At 49.1% G+C, this 19,764-nt stretch overlaps 1 protein-coding gene across 23 annotated transcripts in view; it reads right to left on the bottom strand.

The window, feature by feature from the left end:
* NRCAM (neuronal cell adhesion molecule) overlaps window positions 1-18,795 on the bottom strand; it is a 731,897-nt gene extending 713,102 nt beyond the window's left edge. For 8 of the 23 annotated variants that reach the window (XM_069627958.1, XM_069627966.1, XM_069627962.1 and 5 more), the window contains exon 1: window positions 18,539-18,792. The gene's annotated coding sequence lies outside the window, so the exon portion shown is untranslated. Of the gene's footprint in view, window positions 1-18,538 lie in introns of all 23 variants that reach the window. The other 15 variants (XM_069627967.1, XM_069627965.1, XM_069627978.1 and 12 more) reach the window with 5 other exon arrangements.
* Between the last annotated feature and the right edge of the window lie 969 nt (window positions 18,796-19,764).

The following is a 19,764-nucleotide window of genomic DNA, read 5'->3' as shown; positions in this document are numbered from 1 at the left end:
CAGAGGAAAGCAATGCAACTTTCTGGCAACTTTGCTGGATTGAGTTACGCGGAACACCGCGGTGAACACCCGTGGAATCTAATTCCCGGTTTTAGGTACAGCTGGCAGCCAAGTGGGAATTGTCGTGAAAGTGGACAAGGGGACAACTTTCCGAGGCCGGTGACGACAGAGCAGGCTTTGTTGACTGCCTTCCAACTCCATGAATGACCATTTAATGAGTGGCCGCAGAATTTTCTGAATACTCCCGGCCCACTGAGAGGGGGGGTGCATCATATTCATTGCATATTGCACATCAGAAGGCCTCCCACAGGATTCCCATGGACAGCGCGGCTTCACTTCAGCGACTCTTATCGCGTAGCATTGTTCATCGACAGTCCAGATCGAATGATCGCAAACACTGCACCACCAACCACAGATTTCGCGACTGCACCACGTCAGAGCCAAATGCTTTATCATTCGGGGTGTATGGATATCATTTTGGTGGAACTGTATTTGAGGTTCATTGCTACCAATGTTTTCATGCGGTCTTGTAGAAACAAATTTGGTAGTAGTAATTTGGTTCGAACTATTTTTGGGTGATGGCCCTTTTCTACTTTTTTTATTTTAATAGATGTGTCCCTATATAAATATATATATACACACACACACACACAGAGAGACACTTACACACACTAAATTGTTTATGAAACCACCACATACTTCACAAACACATGCTGCAGACAGAAACGCAAAAAACATGCATAGAACGATACTGAATGCGTAACAGGTCAACCCCTCTGGATTGGCCAACATATCCCGCTGCACAGACAAATTGCCCAGGCAGCCCAGTTTGCAGCCTAGCAACACTGCTCCACCTGCACGCGCGCACAGACACACACAAGAAGATGGAGTGCCCGACCAGAGTTGTGTGGAAGTGGCCCGCCCCGCTGTTGGTTTAGCTGGAGTACCAGCAATGAGGCGGGAGGAAAACATACTAGGAAGCTGGTCAGGTGTGTCCGCAGCAAGACTACCCTATGCGAGCAGGGGCTCCGCCCTGTCGATTTTGGCGCTATTGGGTGATGGGCCGGCCGAAGCATACTGCCAAGATTAACATTACCAGATAACCCATTGCTGAAGAACTCAATCAGCAACGCCTTGACTTCAGCAAACCCCCAATTCCTGAGATCTAAAATCCACAGTGTTCACACCCAGCCGACACACACACACACACTCAGATCTTTGTTCCTGAAATCTACACGTCTGCCAGTATTTCCATCTTAACACAACACAGTGAATACCCCAGGGCAAATCCAAGGCCCCGCTCTGTGCCGCCCAGAAAAACTGCTGACCCGTCCCCTCCAAAACCAGCATGTCGCGGTCTGGAAAATAAGTGGGACAAGACCAAAACACAAACGCAACGCAAATCTATGGCAAACCCACCCCTTCAAGCAAATCGACCTTCCTCCATGAACAAAGTGAGCCGAGATGTGAATGGAGTCAGGGAACTCTCCCTAAAGATAGGCTGCTGAGCAAGTCTCTGCAGACGCGGGGGGCAACGCAAGGCTTAACACTTTTATTGATAACCACAGCAGGTTGTGTGGGGTGGACGCCCCGTAATAGCACAGGTTACGTCCCTCAAAGTATTAAAGACAACACTTGGAAAGGGCTCAGTAATACAGAGTGGAGGGTCAAACATCTCAGAGGTCCACTGCACACCCCTGCAGGCAAGGCATCAAGTCACTTGTGGACGCCCCCGGGCATCGGAATTCCTTTCAGCCACGCGGACTTCCCCCACATAGCCCTGAGCAGAACCATAGAGAAATATAGGAGTTTAAATAGCAAATTCATTCTAGGATAAAAAAATAAACCAGGTTTAAGCGGTTAAAAAGGTGCTTTCATAAGAGTTACTTGGCACCCAAGGCTGCATTGGGTGCCATGTAACTCCTGGGGAAGAGTCCAGTGGCCCACCCAGAATTTTTCTCACCTCATACACTATACGCTGCCCAGCAGCCAGACCAGACATCAACCTTTTCTCACTGGTTAATGCTTTTTACATCCAGTCCTGCAGAAAATAAGCAACATCCATCCCACACCTCATGGTATGGTGGCCAATGAAGAACTGGCCAGAGTCCAGATACATCACAACCTCTCTGGTGCATTTGGCCCAGTTGATCGCACAATCCTATTAGATCACCTGGCCACTGGTGCCCTGAAGCTTCAGTCGAATGAGGGAGCAGAGCATAGGGAAACGCCTGCAGAGACATGTCCCCCACAATTATGCAGTGGATTCTCCGCATGGAGCATGAACTCTGGCATACGATCCACAGTGTGCGGGTCGCCACTCCTTGCAGGAAACCCACATGTGTCTCCTTGGCCCGTGGTGGGGCTGAACCCACACAGATGTTGCACGCAGAACCGTATGAATTTGCTCTAATTCGCTTTGATGGCGGCCATGTTTTTCCTTGGTGTCCGCCATTGCATCTCCCTGTTGCGCGTGCATGCATGCACAGTGGCGATCAACGCAGATTCACTGCATGACACTGTATTAGGCACCGGACCCCGGGATATGCCCGGATTACTGAGCCTACCATTGCATCGTGGAGTGAATCATCCGAATCGCTGCGGAGGAGTATGCACCGTAGCTCTCCTGCCGACCGAGCCTATACCCTAATGAGAAGAACCCTATCAGAATGCCGGCTAGATGCCGTTTATACAGAACATAGAGTCAAGGCCAGAAACACACCTCCTTTCAAACATCATGCACCCTAGGCGGCCCCACAATGCCCCCCATCATCGCCCATGTCTTTTCACAAGATATTCTTTCGGCATTTCCCATGCCCAATACTATACGGTCACAGAGTCACTCTCCAGCTCATGAGAGTCTTGATCCAAAAGTACCATCCGATCTCTCACTCAACATAGGGACCTCCCGCCACTCGCTCATACTCCACAAGAGCAGACCTTACCCTACAACAACATCCAACCCCCAGCTGCAAGCTCTGCGGTAAAAAGTGTACCACCCACGCTACCCTAGCAGGCGAAGGCTCAAGTGAGCGGGTGGAGCCTTCAGATACAGCAGTGCTGGAGGGGGATGCATCGAGGAGCCCATTGGAGCAACCAAGTATTGAACCCTTTGTTGGACTAAGCAATCCTTTTTGAACACTTGAAAACCTATCGTAATCTGAGTGACTTTGTAACCAGAGGAACAGAGGTAGACTGGGATTGTGAACTGTCTGGTTCCTTCTTTGGAAAGTCACTGGGGTGACCCAGGTAGGAACTGGATCCTGGGAGGAAGATGTGTTTCAGAAGATGGTCTGCAGTGGAGGGGGTCGGCTAGGAGGCGTTGACGACCCTCAGAGTGAATAACAGCTTCTCTTGCTGTTTCTGCTTCCTTTGCATCTAGTGGTGAGGCCCGCTAGTTGGACGGGTTAGGGCGGAGGACCGATTTGAACTTATTTGACATCCTGGAGAGATCCCCTTTGGTAGCAATGTGGCTAGTGGGGCATTTTCTCTTAATTTGAATAGAGGCTTATCGTTGAACCATGTCTTCTGGTCCAACGCCTCTTCCTGGTACGCCACAGGCCCCATGTCCCCCTTTCTTCTCCCAGTCCTTACTAAGAGAGGAATGGAAGAGCGTGTGGTCAGATCTTCGGTGAAGCAACCTTTTTGCAGTGTCGAGGAATTGAGCTGATAAAAGAGGAACATTAGCTCTGTAAAGAAGTAATACGAAAGGACGCCTCTGGGGCGCACATGCAGTTTGTTGTAATCATCCCATATGTGGTGGCACAGCCCCTTACCTTGATAAGCATCCAGCAGCTCCTTTCCAAGGAGGCCAGGTGCAAAGAGAAGTCCAAATATCGATCATAGATCCAGGACTTGCGTCGCGCTTACAGTTCTTTTGTCACATTTGTGTTTGTAGTTTCTCCTAATCGAAGCTACGATTGATAACCGGCCGTGCGTCTCCTCGGCGCAGCACAGAAGCGTCTCCCTGGCGCAGCAGAGAGGCGTCTCCCCGGCGCAGCACAGAAGCGTCTCCCTGGCGCAGCAGAGAAGCGTCTCCCCGGCGCAGCACAGAAGCATCTCCCCGGCGCAGCACAGAAGCGTCTCCCTGGCGCAGCAGAGAAGCGTCTCCCTGGCGCAGCAGAGAAGCGTCTCCCCGGCGCAGCACAGAAGCGTCTCCCGGCGCAGCACAGATGCATCTCCCCGGCGCAGCACAGAAGCGTCTCCCTGGCGCAGCACAGAAGCGTCTCCCCGGCGCAGCACAGAAGCGTCTCCCTGGCGCAGCAGAGAAGCGTCTCCCCGGCGCAGCACAGAAGCGTCTCCCTGGCGCAGCAGAGAAGCGTCTCCCTGGCGCAGCAGAGAAGCGTCTCCCCGGCGCAGCACAGAAGCGTCTTCCGGCGCAGCACAGAAGCGTCTCCCCGGTGCAGCACAGATGTGTCTCCCCGGCGCAGCACAGAAGCATCTCCCCGGCGCAGCACAGAAGTGTCTCCCTGGCGCAGCACAGAAGCGTCTCCCGGCGCAGCACAGAAGCGTCTCCCCGGCGCAGCACAGAAGCGTCTCCCGGCGCAGCACAGATGCATCTCCACTGCACTGCACAGAAGCGTCTCCCTGGCGCAGCACAGAAGCGTCTCCCCGGCGCAGCACAGAAGCGTCTCCCGGCGCAGCACAGAGGCGTCTCCCCGGCGCAGCACAGAAGCGTCTCCCTGGCGCAGCACAGAAGCGTCTCCCCGGCGCAGCACAGAAGCATCTCCCCGGCGCAGCACACCCTGGGATGATAGCTCAGGGGCAACGTGCTCAGCTTGGAAGCAAGACGACACGGAGCAGCACAGGTTCGATCCCCGGGTCTGCGCTTAGAAACCGCTGGGTATTAAGCACGTTATAAATAACTTATCATATCATATCATGCGTCTCCCCGGCGCAGCACAGATGCGTCTCCCCGGCACAGCACCGATACATCAAGTCGGGATAGGGAATTCGACAAATTAAACGCATTTCCTTTGCGGAATTTGGCCGCAAATATATGTGGGAGATAGGTAAAGTTATGTTGAGGGGAAGTGAGAAGGGGCTGCATGGGGTCTCCCCCATCCTGCATATATTTGCAGCCAAAAGGCATAAAACAAAAAAGAATTTGACGAAATCGAATTCGACGAAAAAAACTCCGTGAAATGACATAGAACCCATCAAGTAGACTTAGAGATCGAGGGAGGATCGTTACAGCAGGATAGTGTTGCGGGGAAGGGTGGCTTTGGTGCATTTCATTGGATGCTGCCTTTAAGCGTGCAGAGAAAAAAAGAAAAAAAGCTGCCCGCAGAGAGAAAATGTCCGGTTGAAAGAAATCTTGCTGGAAAATTGATTCGCCTTCTTGAATGCAGAGGAACGCTTTCTGCTTTTTCATCCGATTCCAAAATCCCGCTGATTGCGGATCAGTCATTAACTGTAGTTATTGACTGAATTACATGTTTGGTGCTTGGCTCAGAGGAGGTCAATAAGGGCTTCCATGTGCTAATCCTCATTAATATAACCCATGGCAGAAGGGAGTGAACGGCCAGTGAAAGGGCAATGAGCAGTGGGTTGAGCCCGGGCCACGTTTACTCAGTGCGTGCCGCTATTCGGTCCTTCGGCTTCAAGTCATAACAACAAGGATAAGTCCCTGAGACTTAGGCTGGTCTTCCTAGTGCGAGAAGGTTGGAGAATAATTTGGGATCATTTCTGTGAGGACCATGAGCAAACAAAGCCTCCGGGAGTTTGGTGCTGGATGCCTGCGAGCCGCGATTGGCTGGCAATGAGGCCTGGCTGGGCACTGGTTGAATGGTTGGTTTGAGGCAAGAGTTGGTGGTTTTATGGAAGGACTATGTTTGGGGGTGTCCAAGCGCATTGCTCAAGAGTCAAACTAGCTTCATGTTTTCAAGGGTATCCCCCAAAAATAGCTTTTGAATGTCAATCTAAAAATTAGCTTTCAATATCAATCTAAACAATCAATCTAAAAAATAGCTATCAATTGAATACCAATCAATCTAAAAAAAAGTAGCTTTGAATATCAATCAATCTAAAAAAAAGTAGCTTTGAATATCAATCAATCTAAAAAAAGTAGCTTTGAATACCAATCAATCTAAAAAAAAGTAGCTTTGAATATCAATCAATCTAAAAAAAAGTAGCTTTGAATATCAGTCAATCTAAATTGAAATGATTTCCAGAGTTAGCGATTACCTTCAGAATCTGGACGTGTCGCTGTCGAATGTGGACTAAATAGTTATACTTTTTCCTTTTGTTCTTTTTTTTGTGTTTATATAGAAGGGTAATATTGATATCTCTTTTGCAGATATGTGAATACTTATAATTGTTTGTAGAATAATAATTAACAGAGTTAGTGATTATATTAAAAGTCTGGAGGTGTCGCTGTAGAATGCATAGTTTTGGATCCTTATATTTTTATAATTATTTGTAGAATACTCTCCTTATGTACATTCCTATGAAATTGTGTAATTATTTTATGAAACCAGCATCACAGAAACGAGTTACTTGGAAGGGGGGTGGGATTTTTCATGGAGTGGGAGGAGAGCGGGCTTTTGTTAAGGGTCTGTGCGGGCAGATAACGCTGCTAAGCAGGATTATGGAATATGATTATGGGTGTCTTGTTTGGGGTGGGGGTGGGGCGCAGAGAGGATTTGGGGCTTGCTGGATGGAGGCGTGCAGTCATTGGACTGTATGGGGCATGTGGTGACATTTTCTGGGCATGCGTCTGAAATACTGTGAAATCCGTCCGTGTGGCATGGCCGCAGAATACAGCAAGATTGCCCATCCAGAAGGATGGGCAATCTTGCTGTATTTACGTGGCATAACAATGGCATTTGAGGGATGCTGGCATTGTGTAGTTGCTGCACTCGATTCGACACAACGCCATGGTGAATCGCGCCACAGTGAAGGCCGCCTCCGTCTCTAGGCAACAGAGGATGCGGCGCAGGATGGGGGAGGGGAGGACCCAACACTGGCCTGTCACCGAGCCACAGTTTCCCTTTTGGACAAAGGCAGCTTAAACCCACAGCAGTGAGTTCCGGCGGAACATTTAAATGTGGCACTCAATTAAATGCGCCTGAAAAATTCAAAGCGCTAAACGTGTGTATTAAGTCATGTAGACATGCACAGCGTGTTTGGTTGCCATGCGTTATCTGTAGCAATGCATGTGTTTGCAGCCGACCTTCAATGGGAGTATCCGACCTTAACCCCTTAACTGCTGGGCTGTTATGCATGTCTATGCAAATAGGACGAGCTTACTCGTCCTGAGCGCTAAAGTTACATCGCGGTCGGTGACTACGCTATGATGTCATGTGACTTATTCTGCGCTCTGCAGCCATTTGTATCGTCTCCAGGAGCTCTCGTGGCTCTGTGCGGCAGAGTGGGAGCGGGTTGGTTGAGGTGGAAAGAGGGATCAGACACGTGCTGTGGGCATAATGTTAGAGCAGACTAAGCAGCCCGCACTTGGGTCTGTATCTGCAACCCTGCAGTCCCTTTACCTGCGCTTATCAGACACCACTTGCCTGCGCTTCAAACCTTGCACTTGCCACCCTGCTGGCTGCACTACCAGTTGTCCCTTGCTCAGCACTTTCCACTTCTCCCCTCTCCTTGGCACTTTCCCCCCCTCCCCTCTCCCCTGCACTTGCGTGTTCTCAATGTCACTGGGCCTAGTAAAATCGTTGTTTTGTCCTCCCTTGTTCCCCTCCCGTGCCTCGTCACGCTCTCAAACACATTAACAGATCATAAAGCAGGGAGTAGAAAATGGACCCTAAAAAAATGATTGCAAACTATTTTGAATTTGCAAAAATTATTAATGAAAGAGTCAAAAGGTACAAGGCTGGCTTAAAGTGGGGCAAAGATGGGGGTATAAAAGGACTACAAGTATGGCAGCTCTGAGTGGGACTGAGGAGGGCGGTGTCGGCATCGGGTGGTTGGAACATGGCGTACTGACAGGCTTGGATTGATGTATCGGGCAATGGCCTGAAGGGCTGAACAGACCAACCCGTGCCGGATGGTTTTAGGGCTGAGCTGAAAACGTCATGCGCTGCTCCGAGTTTGACCCATCACGGGGAGAGCATGCATGTGGCAGGGTTCCTCGTGATTGCATCGAATGCCAAAGCATCTATAAAAAAGCAACAACAAAAAAAGCATTGCATGCATTTTTTTTATTTTTTTTTAATGGGGGGGGTCCCCCCAACCGCTGTTTTTTTTTACCCCTTAAAACCCATTATACTTAAAAGAAAACCTTTACCTTTGAAAAAAATGCATTCGATGCTTTTTTTTAATGCTTTTTTTCGATGCTTTTGGCATTCAATGCTTTGTATTCGATGCAGTGACTGGAAACCGTGTGGCAGCAGTGTGTGGTATGGATCCCAGTGACACAACATAACCTAATGTTCCTGACCAATCTGCTTTGAAGTGTTCCATTTGGCGCAGTGTTTGCCAATAATGCGTTCCCTGGTACTATGTTATGTTAGGTCATAAGGCATTTCTATAGCGCCTACTGCCATTGGTCGGGCCTCAAAGCGATGTGGGGATGAACGCCCTTCAGAGGACCGCGCTGCGAGATGTGAGATGTGAAGTAAGGATTCTAAAATGACTAAAGGAGGGGGACGAAACATGAGGAAGAGACTCCTAAGAATACCAACCTGTAGTCCAAGGGGCACCTGGTCAACAAAACGTGACGTCACCGTCTGTGAAACCTTGCCAGCCCCTCCCGCACGGGCTCTCTTGGTCAACACTGCGATCCATGAACTAGTCCTTAGCCTCCTGGCCTCGAGAATCACTTCTACTGCTGAGCGAAAGGCCACCTGTTGCAGCACCTGCACCCTGTTCTATCTCTCAGGCCCATCACCACCTCGCCCTCCTGCGCCCCACAGGTGCCTTCTCTAATCCCAGGATTGTACACAACTTCCTGACACTCTGGCACACACATCCAGCCGCTGCCATCTTCCATGCCGGCGGAGCTCAATGTGTGGGATCACACATACATCACTGCCAATAAGGTAGCTCAGTGAGTTAAGCGCGTGTCACAGACATGTGTGCTCAGTGTGCAGGACGCATGTGTGAATCCCCAGCAAGGGCTGTTTAGCACTTTATGCTTTTAAAGGTCAATAAACTGAGTGACAATAAATGGGGTCTTTATAAAGAAGCCAATATGATAGTGCCTAAAAGCGGAGGCATTCCATCTTGAAGCATCAAACAGTAATGTAAAGGGCCGAGAAAAATGTTCACGGACTCTGAAATTGGGGGTATCCTAACAATTGTGCACCACATTTCTGGTCAATCCAGTCCCTCGGAGGGTCTGAAATGATCCAGGTCATCCGATGATTGGCTGGAATATAAGCAGAGGGTCATTTAGACCGCCTGATTGGCTAGAATTCCACCCAATCAGTGTGACTAAGATGAACCAAAATTAAATTCCACACTGCAAAAAGGCATCGATTTTGCTTCCAATGCACTTATCTGATCAGAGGCTTGAGAGACAGAATGTCGAATGTCCTGGAAAGCTGACATTATCAACCATCCTCAATACCCCGTGCACCGCCTCCCGGCGTATGCCCCGCCCCACCATTCCTGGCCGCTCTCCACTGGAACTCTATCTAGTAGCAGCCGCACCCCCCCACCACCTCCAGCAGAGACATCCTAAAGCACCACCTCAGCCCCGCAGCCAACCCCAATGTGGTCGCTGCCCCGCAGGCACGGCTCAACACAGAGGCATAGACAGGGTAAGGCCTGAGCGGGCAAGGCCAGGGGTGGACTGGGAACCAAAAGAGGCCCTGGAAATATTTATCAAAGTGGCCCCATATTACACACTTTCAGCAAGACCAAGCCTTTTCCTAGGGGGACATTTGTAAACACCACACAAAAGAGGCCCAAGGTGCAGAGGCCTAGCGGGAAATCTCCCTTCCTGTGTGAGCACAATATCGTCTCTCACACTCACATGATCCCCAATCAATTCATGTTGATGCATAGGTCCCTTGAACTGCTTGTTCATCGAAGACCACTGTGCATAAATGGGTGTGCCTCGAGTGTTTTTCCACACGGCTTCTAAGCACTAGACAGATTGTTGCAAGTTCAATTGGTTAGGGTTTCACACCCAAGGCCTGGGTATGTACCCATTACTCTGATCCCTTATTAGGAAAGTAGTCACTATGCCTGCACATTGTGTTCCTTGAAGGGTAGGCCCACTAAATTCGATCTTTATTTTTTTATTTAGTTATTGGACATTTGTATCGTGCTTTGAAATAAACCGCAGACATTTCTGATTGTAAACTGTCTGCCTAAGGCAAACACCAGAGGGCGCCATAGTAAACGGTGTTGTGCTGGGTAGTCGCGCAGTGGCTCATTTGCCAAAAATAAGCTCAAGTGACCGAGCACAGCAAGGGAGCCACACACCAACCAAGGGGAGTTCAGGGGTTCTCTCCCTCCCGTCCCCGAGAAAATATTTGAATAATGGGTTAATATGGTGCATTACACAGCCCACTTTTGGTGAAAATGTGGGTAAAAAGACAGACAGGTTGGAATCATTGTTAAGCGGGTGAAGCATAAAAAAAATCCAACTGATGGAAGGGAGTCCCCAACATTGCACAAGAGCACTGCCATGATGCCTTTCACCACAATGCATGCCAGCATTAAAAAAACATGGTCACTGGCTGTGCCCATACATTTCCATGCTGGCTGCACCAATATATGCCAGTGTCGCCATATCAGAATAGCCTCCTGTTCACTTTGTACATAATACCAGTAGTGAATGATACTAAAAGAAAACATGTGCAAGCTGGCTCTCTGCCAATACCTGCACATAAGAGCATACTACTGCTGGCTTTGCATGGCAATGCTCTGGTTCAATAAGAAAACATGTCTGGCACCAAACACATCATTTTTGCTCACAATAAAAACCCAGAGAAAAGGGCATGCTACTGTAAGAAATGGCTAGACTGGCATCATAAAAATGCCACTCTAGCTTTGTAATAACACGTATTATGCTTGCTTTATCATAAATGCCCAGAAAAAACATCATGCAACAGTAATGGCTAGACTGGCTGCATGAAAATGCCAGTCTAGCTTTGTAATCACGCGTATTATGCTTGCTTTATCATAAATGCCCTGAAAAAACATCATGCAACAGTAATGGCTAGACTGGCTGCATGAAAATGCCAGTCTAGCTTTGTAATCACGCGTATTATGCTTGCTTTATCATAAATGTCCAGAAAAAAACATCATGCAACAGTAATGGCTAGACTGGCTGCACGAAAATGCCATAACAAGGGGGGTTGTCCTACCCTCTATGGATCTTGGGGGTGCATGGGGTAAATTCCGTGCACTCTGGTTTTAGACCCTAATGGGTGCCCATGCAGTTTGGGCAGCTGTTAAGGGAAACAGCATCGTTGCTGCTATCAAACAGATATCTCTAATGTAGTATTAATGTACAGAATTCCAATTCTTGTGTACACAATTGCAGCTTTTTATTGATTAGCTGATGCTTATTTTCTTTGTGCAAAGCATTTTAGTACGTTTTTTACGTATAACAATCTATAATGTGCGTTGTAGAACACAGAAGCATAGTTCAACATTCACTATGACATCAATGTAGAAATAAATGGTCAAAGTAAAAGGCATGGCAAGTAAAAGATTCATTTACACATTTTGACTAACAGTTTGTTCGTGAGTAAAGATGTTTCATGCCAATGAGTGTGAAAAACACAGGGTAAAAGTTCAGACGGAGGAGACGTTGGAGATCAGTCTCCTATGCCCGGCTAAAATCTGACCTCATATTTGGTCAGGCTTGCCTTGTAATAACACTTATGTTTGCTTTATCATACATGCCCAGAAAATAATGTCATGCAACAATAAGAAATGGCTGTATTGGCTGCTAGCCAGTTCAGCCATATCTTATTGTGGGTGGTAGGTAGGCACTCCAAAATGCCAGTCTAGTCACTAATAAAACGTGGCTAGACTGCACTGCGATGCTGCAGTCAGTCTGACCATGTTTACTGTGCATCAGCGTTAAAGCAAACAACATGTTTGCTTTAAAATTCATGCCCATTAAAATAAAATACACCCCTCCCACAATCTGCAAAATAACAGACCGCTGATTTGGGGATGCGGAGTGGGGGTGATACATTGCTCCCTCACGTACACATTCACCCATACAAATTCACTCTCATCATCTCACACGCACCCACAACATACACTGTCATTTACGCATGCAAGCCCACACTTAGTTGTATCGCCTGCTGTGCCCTAGCCCAGAAACCACTCCGCCAGGTCCCGCGGCATTCATGCTCCAGCGCAGCAGGAAGAGGAACCAGGAAGTGGGCGGCACGTGCTTATTCCTGCACATGCGCGCAGGATCCCGATCATCCCCTGGAGGGTGGGCCGGCAGCTCTGAATGTCCAGGGATGCACAGGAGCACCCCATCACACATTAAGAGTGGGAGTACCCCTGGCAGCATCCCCAATAACTAGGTTTCCCTTTGACAGTTCAATAAAGCCCAGGAAGTGCTCCCTCAGCTGCAAAAAGCAACTTTAGGAGCACCTAGTGATGGGTCCTTCACAATGTGTAGGTTGTATGGATGTTTTATTGAAGAGTAGTGTGGGAGCTCCTCTAATGAGAACGAAAATGGGTCAAATACCCTGTATGGAATTGTATGGAATTTGTACTATGGGTAATTTAGGGTGAAACCCCAGGTTTTACAAACTGAAAGAAGAAAGAGTGGAATAAACGTCATAGAACAGGTTATTTGAACCATGTTCGTTCTCATTAAATGGGCTCCCACACTCATGTTTGATATGTAAAACTTGGGGTTTTAACTGAAGTAACCCAGGGTAATCCAGACGTGGACCCCTTGCTCGTTGTGTCTTAGAGAGGCTCAGCTTCACCTCCCTGAGGAGGCACAACATGGCTGAAACACGTGCCTGGGGTTGCTGATGGTGCTCTTCAGTACCTAGCATTGCGGTGCTGGACTGCCCTTGTTGGGTGGGACCAGACTGCTACGCCAATGGTATTGCTTCGCTGTGAAGGGTACCGTGAGCTAAAACGTGGCTGCAGGCCCTCCGGAGTGGAAGAAATTCCATAGAACAGGGTATTTGAACCATGATGTGATCTGATAGGTTATTTATAACACGCTTAATACCCAGAGGTTTGTAAGCGCGGACCCCGGAATTGAACCTGTGTTGCCCCGTGCCGTCTTGCTTCCAAGGCGAGCACGTAGCCCCTGAGCTATCCTCCCGTACATTCTCAATAGAGGGGCTCCTACACTCTTGCTGAATGAATATTTTATCAGTAGTTGTTTTGCTCGCTCAGTGTCTCTGCACTTAAGCTCTGGATTCACAATGTCACAAGTGCGCCACCGATGCGCTCGTGCACAAAGTGCAGCTGGCGACGTTTCGACACAATATAGCGTCCAGGGTGAAACACTAGGATGTGCCTCCCTACCCACCCCAACACCACAAGCTCAAAGCGCTGCCACCAAAAACTTGGAATGAAAGGACTGAAACGTAATAGGCAGGCAGAGCAAAGCAGGCAACATTGCACAACACATGAAGTCCCTGTCTTTGCCTCGTGCACGTGTTCAGTGCCTCGAGAGCACCCTCCTGGAGGCTGCTCCTGCAGAGCGCATCTTTTCAATCATCTGAGATGTAACCAGAGGCGGCGGCATCTGTTCAGCCATTACGACCACAGGTGTGCTGCTGTAAGTTTACATTCACCGAAGCCCCCCTAAGCATTCAGCGTCAGGACACGTGACCAAGCCACTCAGAACAGCCCCCACACACTTGGAAAGAAAGCTCTCTGTGCATAGCGAATACGATGCAACAAAGCCAACATCCCCCCCCCCCCCCCACCCTCAAGGCACCACTCTGTGTGTTATCAATGCGACACCATCGTCTAGCGCAGCAGGAGGACAGCAGACAGGGTGAAATGAATCTCAGTTAGGGACCTGGCATGTGACAGATAAGGCATGTCGAGATTACACGAGGTGCCCAAGGTCACACATGGTGGTTAAGTGGGTGAAGTTGGGAGTTGAACACATAGCTGCACCAACTAGAGAACGAAAGATGTGCGGCAAATCGTGTCTGGGTTTGACATGTGCACTGTATACACTTAAAAACACACTGTGAAAGACAACACGTGATCAAGTCTAATGCATTGTGGTCATTGTTTTACGCACCATTGAGCTTCAATACACTTGCCAACTAACAACATTTGCACTTCTCAAAGGGCATATCATTAACAATTGCCACGCCCGATGAGCCACTCTCTGTCGTTATCTACCACTAACTCATCTCCATTTGCAATGCTCTGCTGTTACAATATCTTGAAAACATACTTCAGAGACTGCGCGCCTCCCAGCGTGCCCCACTGCACTCGAGATGCACATCAAATGAACAGAAAGTTATTTTCCAAGCAGTGGCTGTGAGCACATCATGTGGCCTCAGTACCCCCAGCCCTGGCAGGTGCCCACCTCCCCTGATCCCAGAAACAGCCCCGCGTTTAGTTTTCAGGCTGAACAGTAAATGAGAAGATCAACCAGGGGCGTGCGTGCCTACGATTGGTGGAGCCGGTGCGGGTGACGAGGAGACCTCAACCAATCAAGATGATGATGCGGGGCCACCCAGGCCGAAATGATAGAAAAGGAGTCTCACCTTGTACAAACACATCACTATATGGTCCTGACACCACTACATATAGAGGCTGAAAAGTACAGCTCCTGCTTTCCAGCCGTATTCTTATATTTCACTTCAATACGTTTCTAAAAGGAAATTAGTGATTTTAAGAAATTACTGGGCCTACTTTAAAATTGCCCGTGCTTAACTTTGATGGCATATTCTGTTTAACAGTTACATGTGCATATAGTTTGTTTTCTTAAAATGCAACCATTAGCCAGTAATGTGGATTGTTTTCAGTGGAAACCGCTGTGTGTTCCCTGACTGCAGCTGAGTTTCTGGTCCTTTAGACAAGGTGGCCATCCCATGCCTCCATCCCATGCCTCCATCCCATGCCTACCATTCCCTCACCCAGTGGAGTTTGAACTGAAAGGGTTCTTTTATTGTGGCTAGTGGGGGCTTCTTTGACAATAATGCTACTCTGGACTACTTGATGCAGAATGATATTTGATGTCCACAGCTGCAGTGGTGTTCCGCCCCTACAGCACATATCCCGCTAGTCCCATGGAAGGCATCCCAACCTGCACCCTGTGTGATCTGACAGCTGGACTAACATGGCACCAACATTCTAGCTCCGCCGAAGAAGGGGGAGACGGGAGAGGCAAGATGCTGAGAAGCAAAGGGGGGGCGCGGGGGGACGTGCAGGAAAGCGGGAGCAGGCAATGCAGAGTGGGGCAAGAAAGGGGCTGTGAAGAGAGACCGACCAGAGAGAGGGGATGAGGCAAGAGGCAGAGGAATGGCAGATGCTATATTAGGGAGCCGTCACGTTTTGCTATGCTATGTCATGTTATGGTTCTGTCATGGGAGAGGTTATGTTTTGCTATGTCATGTTATGGTTCTGTCATGGGAGAGGTTATGTTTTGCTATGCTATGTCATGTTATGGTTATGTCATGGGAGAGGTCATGTTTTGCTATGCTATGTCATGTTATGGTTCTGTCATGGGAGAAGTTATGTTTTGCTATGCTATGTCATGTTATGGTTCTGTCATGGGAGAGGTTATGTTTTGCTATGTCATGTTATGGTTATGTCATGGGAGAGGTCATGTTTTGCTATGCTATGTCATGTTATGGTTCTGTCATGGGAGAGGTTATGTTTTGCTATGCTATGTCATGTATGGTTCTGTCATGGGAGAGGTTATGTTTTGCTATGTCATGTTATGGTTATGTCATGGGAGAGGTCATGTTTTGCTATGCTATGTCATGTTATGGTTCTGTCATGGGAGAGGTTATGTTTTGCTATGCTATGTCATGTTATGGTTATGTCATGGGAGAGGTCATGTTTTGCTATGCTATGTCATGTTATGGTTCTGTCATGGGAGAGGTTATGTTTTGCTATGCTATGTCATGTTATGGTTATGTCATGGGAGAGGTCATGTTTTGCTATGCTATGTCATGTTATGGTTCTGTCATGGGAGAAGTTATGTTTTGCTATGCTATGTCATGTTATGGTTATGTCATGGGAGAGGTCATGTTTTGCTATGCTATGTCATGTTATGGTTCTGTCATGGGAGAGGTTATGTTTTGCTATGCTATGTCATGTTATGGTTCTGTCATGGGAGAGGTTATGTTTTGCTATGCTATGTCATGTTATGGTTCTGTCATGGGAGAGGTTATGTTTTGCTATGTCATGTTATGGTTATGTCATGGGAGAGGTCATGTTTTGCTATGCTATGTCATGTTATGGTTCTGTCATGGGAGAAGTTATGTTTTGCTATGCTATGTCATGTTATGGTTATGTCATGGGAGAGGTCATGTTTTGCTATGCTATGTCATGTTATGGTTCTGTCATGGGAGAGGTTATGTTTTGCTATGCTATGTCATGTTATGGTTCTGTCATGGGAGAGGTTATGTTTTGCTATGCTATGTCATGTTATGGTTCTGTCATGGGAGAGGTTATGTTTTGCTATGTCATGTTATGGTTATGTCATGGGAGAGGTCATGTTTTGCTATGCTATGTCATGTTATGGTTCTGTCATGGGAGAGGTTATGTTTTGCTATGCTATGTCATGTTATGGTTCTGCCAAGGGAGAGGGTTATGTTTTGTTATGCTATGTCATGTTATGGTTCTGTCATGGGAGAGGTTATGTTTTGTCATGTTAAGGTTGTGTCATGGGCGAGTTATGTTTTGTTATGCTAGGTCATGTTTCTATCATGGGAGCGGTTATGTTTTTCTATGATATGTCATGGTATGGTTCAGTCATGGGAGAGGTTATGTTTTGTTTTGCTATGTCATGTTATGGTTCTGTCATGGGAGAGGTCATGTTTTGCTATGCTATGTCATGTTATGGTTCTGTCATGGGAGAGGTTATGTTTTGTCATTTTATGGTTCTGTCATTGGAGTGGTTATGTTTTGCTATGCTATGTCATGTATGGTTCTGTCGTGGGAGAGGTTATGTTTTGCTATGCTATGTCATGTTATGGCTCTGTCATGGGAGCGGTTATGTTTTGCTATGCTATGTCATGTTACGGTTCTGTCATGGGAGAGGTTATGTTTTGCTAAACTATGTTATGTTACGGTCCTGTAATGGGAGCGGTCATGTTTTGCTATGTCATGTTATGGTTCTGTCATGGGAGAGGGTATGTATTGCTATGTCATGTTATGGCTCTGTCATGGGAGAGGTTATGTTTTGGTTCTGTCATAGAAGAGGTTATGTTTTGTCATGTTATGGTTGTGTCATGGGAGAGGTCATGTTTTATTATGGTATGTCATGCTATGGTTCTGTCATGGGAGCGGTTATGTTTTGCTATGCTATGTCATGTTAGGGTTCTGTCATGGGAGAGGTTATGTTTTGCTAAACTATGTTATGTTACGGTCCTGTAATGGGAGCGGTCATGTTTTGCTATGTCATGTTATGGTTCTGTCATGGGAGAGGGTATGTTTTGCTATGCTATGTCATGTAACGGTTCTGTCATAGGAGAGGTCATGTTTTGCTGTGCTATGTCATGGGAGTGGTTATGTATTGCTATGCTATGCTATGTGAAATGAAGGAGCCGGCTTCGTTATGTTACAGGATCCACACTACTATGCTAGCGTGCCTGGCTAAATGAATTGCCTCTTGGCCCTGCCATGGGCTCCAACTAAGCGCTCAGAGTGTTTAATAAAAGGCCCAAAAATGGCAGGGGAAATAATAGCAAAGACACGGCTAGCTGGACATTCGTGCAAGCACTACTAGCGTGGCCCACTAGTGCACACGTGAAAACGCTGGTGCATTAAAGGGTGGGGACAGTCTGATTGAGGCCAGTGGCTCTTGCACCTGTGGGATTAACACACACACAGCAACTAGCGAACACATAACCTGGCTGGCCTCCGAGGGGCTCTTCCCTGTGCGTCGGGTTTCCACATGCACGATTTCTCTCCGAGAATAAGCTCTCTATCGAATGACCCCACTTTACACCAGGTGGTCCAATCACTTGGGGTCCACTGGGAACAAGCAACATTATCTGTAAAAGAAGGCTGCCTCGAACGAGTGCCCTTGCCACCCAACAGTCCCCCCCCCCACAACCAAGGAAGACTGCAGACCGGGGATGGAATTACTGGAGCACGGCGGATCGATGTGGCAAGCGTGAAGCGCAGGTGCCTGTGTGTACACACACACACACACACACACACACTTCACGGCTGCACGGCAGCGCGGGCTACTGCACGCGACACGTCAAGATCCACCGTGCTGCCGGAGTCAATGAACGCACACCCTGGGGAGACAACGGGCTCCATGGAAAGCAACAGACAGGAGTGGGGTGGGGGGGAAGGGGGGACACCTGGGATGGACCTGCCCTGGTGGGGGTGCCCGTTGCCGCAGAGGAGGAGGTGCGGCGCTGCACGGTTCCCCGCAGGAGGTGGCGCAGAGCCCGTGCGCCTGGCAGCCCCGGACACTCACCGCTTCAGCCGCCGTCTGCAGGGGAGATGCGCCGGTCCCTTGCGCTGCGCGCAGAGAGATGCTTGCCCGCCTGCCGCTGCTCCGTGCCCCCGCAGCGCTTCTGTCCGCCGTGGCAGCTGCTGTGTGTGTGTGCGTCTGTACTTGCGGGGGGTGGAAGGTGGAGGGCTGAGCTCCGCGCGCCCCTGTCAGTTCCCGCACTGCACACGCCCCCGCCCGGCTCTCGGGAGCGCGCGCCGGTGGCTGTGCACGCAAAGGCCGGCTGCGGGCGCGTGGCTGCAGTCGAGATCGTGCGTGCCTGTGGGATGGGCGGGGGGACCAGTGGCCGAGGGGCGCGGCATCCTCCCTGGAGGGGGACCTCATTAAGCGAGCGTCAGGTGCGCATCCGGGTTCGCGAACCCGCGACCTTATCGCGCTTGGGGTCGCGTGCGATCTGGGCGCACACGCGACCACTCATCCCGCGCACTACTGTGACATGGTGCACACACCTGTCTTCGAGCCCGCCCCATCGTTTGTCGGTCACGCGCCTTTGGGAGCTGTCCAGAGCAGCACCTGCACCTGTGTGAGGAAGTTACCCGACCCCACCAGGCGGGCGCTGCTTAGCGTTCAGTAGCCGTGCGCGCGCAGAGAGCCGCCACAGCTTCTCAAAAGTACAGCAAAGGATAGCTCAGCAAGTTAAGCACGCGACTCACACATGCGTGTTCAGCCTGATGCATACATGGGTCATGCCCAAAGGGACCACAACCGCTTTCTCCTTAATATTAATGTTGCATTTCTATAGCGCTACGAACCCTCAGGCATCGGAGCGCATCTGATTATTACCCACGGTGTGTGGTGCTTATTTATCGACCTCGGAAGGATGAAATGCTGAGTTTGGCCCTGCCGGGATTCGAACCTGGCTCTGCACAGATGTCAAAGCGAGCGCTCTACTCGCTGTACATGACGGGTGGGATCCTAGGGTCCGGGTGCCTATCCACTGTCTCCCAAAGCGCTTGGCCAGTGACAATGAATAGGAAGTCTGGAGCTAACAATATCGCCCCCCGCCCCCTTTACACCTCCTGTGCCTTCCTCACCCTGGTGCCATGTTACACCAGCCCTCCCTCCTGCCACTGCCGGACCTCATTGCCCAGGCACAGGAGCGCAACAAAACTTACATTTCAGGGAGGGGCCACGTCAGAAACGGGGCGGGGCAAACTTGGCGCCTCCGCCCCCCCTTCTCTCGCCCAAAA

This window comes from Ambystoma mexicanum, chromosome 12, assembly GCF_040938575.1.
Source record: "Ambystoma mexicanum isolate Mex_15411 chromosome 12, UKY_AmexF1_1, whole genome shotgun sequence".
Lineage (NCBI taxonomy): Eukaryota > Metazoa > Chordata > Amphibia > Caudata > Ambystomatidae > Ambystoma > Ambystoma mexicanum.
This window is presented reverse-complemented; position numbering and strand designations above follow the sequence as displayed.